We start from the raw sequence: 1,279 nt of genomic DNA, 5'->3' as shown, positions 1-1,279 counted from the left end.
GCGGTTCTGTAACTAAAACAAGACGCTGTGTGAGCGTATATTTGGGCATGGTCGTACTATGGGTATGATACTTTGAACATGCCTTATTGCAGCTAAAGAACTGTCATCATATCTTACCAGAGAAGACAAATCCTTTACTCCACTTGTTTGCTGAACCACACAGCTTATACAGTATGTCCCAAACCAGAACAAAAATAGTGTCATCTCACGACAGTGTTTGAAAATATGCACATCTTCAATGCAGACATGCTTGGAGCCAAATTGCGACATAGGACATAAGTGGTTACGGCCCAGAGAGTAAGGTTTATCTCAGCTCCACTGATACTGACAGATGTGTTTTCACAACCATAACTTTGTACAGTGTATTCCGGTTACTAACAAGGGCAAATAAAGTTCCTTAAGTCCAGTATCCACAAGGATTAATAAGAGAGTAAAACATTGCATAAACTGCTATAGGGCAGCACTGTTTACAGGAACATTGGTAACTATTGACATTTACACTACAATTTTCAACATTGCTTGAGAAAAGATGAGGTTCAAAGGTGGCAATATGTACACCTTTAAGTTCATATATATCCTCATTCCTATGCAGAGTCTGAAAATATTGTACTAATTTATGCATGGATGGTATTTCCAACAATACACATGTCCCTTCACTATGACTGTTATTATTCATATCTCTAGCATGAAAATCAAATACATTATACCCCAGCCTCAGTGCTGTAGATACCAACACCAATAATTGCCACCGTTAAAATGAATGAGTTGTAGTTCAGTGCCAAGAGTGTTTGAAATGCTGTAACGTGTGAGTGGCATATACAGTAGTGATGGATGTTACAAGTATAACTGTCACTGTATTCAAGGTGGAAAAATTGCTCAAACACTGTAACCATTCCTGGCAATTCTGTTAACATTGAGATAGATTGTCTTGCAAGCAGTGACAGACAAGAATATAATTGAATACCAACAATCATTATTTGAGTCATATCATCAACTGAAGTCATCTAATCAGGGTGTCAAGCACTTTAGGGGTCCAAAAATATAGGAATATAGGACTCAACAACCTGAAAATATAGGACAAAACCCACCAAAACTGCAAAAATATAGGACTAATCTGACAGTCACTTTTAGGCCCAATGTAAGGTTCTTTAGTTTTAAGACAATTTAATATCATTATTTATATGTTGCCAATTGAAAGTCAATAAAAGAAAGACACTTTTTCGGTTTCAAAAATCTCTTTATTTTTTTTTTTCTGGAATCATTACCTCATCTTACTAAC

General features: G+C 36.2%; 1 protein-coding gene across 1 annotated transcript in view; it reads right to left on the bottom strand.

The window, feature by feature from the left end:
* Positions 1–1,191: 1,191 nt before the first annotated feature.
* Positions 1,192–1,279, bottom strand: part of LOC140941160 (uncharacterized) — a 3,017-nt gene continuing 2,929 nt past the window's right edge. The window contains exon 1 of the mRNA XM_073390138.1: positions 1,192–1,279. This exon is cut by the window's right edge and continues 2,929 nt beyond it. The gene's annotated coding sequence lies outside the window, so the exon portion shown is untranslated.

Source organism: Porites lutea, chromosome 6, assembly GCF_958299795.1.
Source record: "Porites lutea chromosome 6, jaPorLute2.1, whole genome shotgun sequence".
Classification (NCBI taxonomy): domain Eukaryota; kingdom Metazoa; phylum Cnidaria; class Anthozoa; order Scleractinia; family Poritidae; genus Porites; species Porites lutea.
The sequence above is the reverse complement of the archived record's forward strand: the minus strand, read 5'-3'. Positions and strand labels throughout refer to the sequence as shown.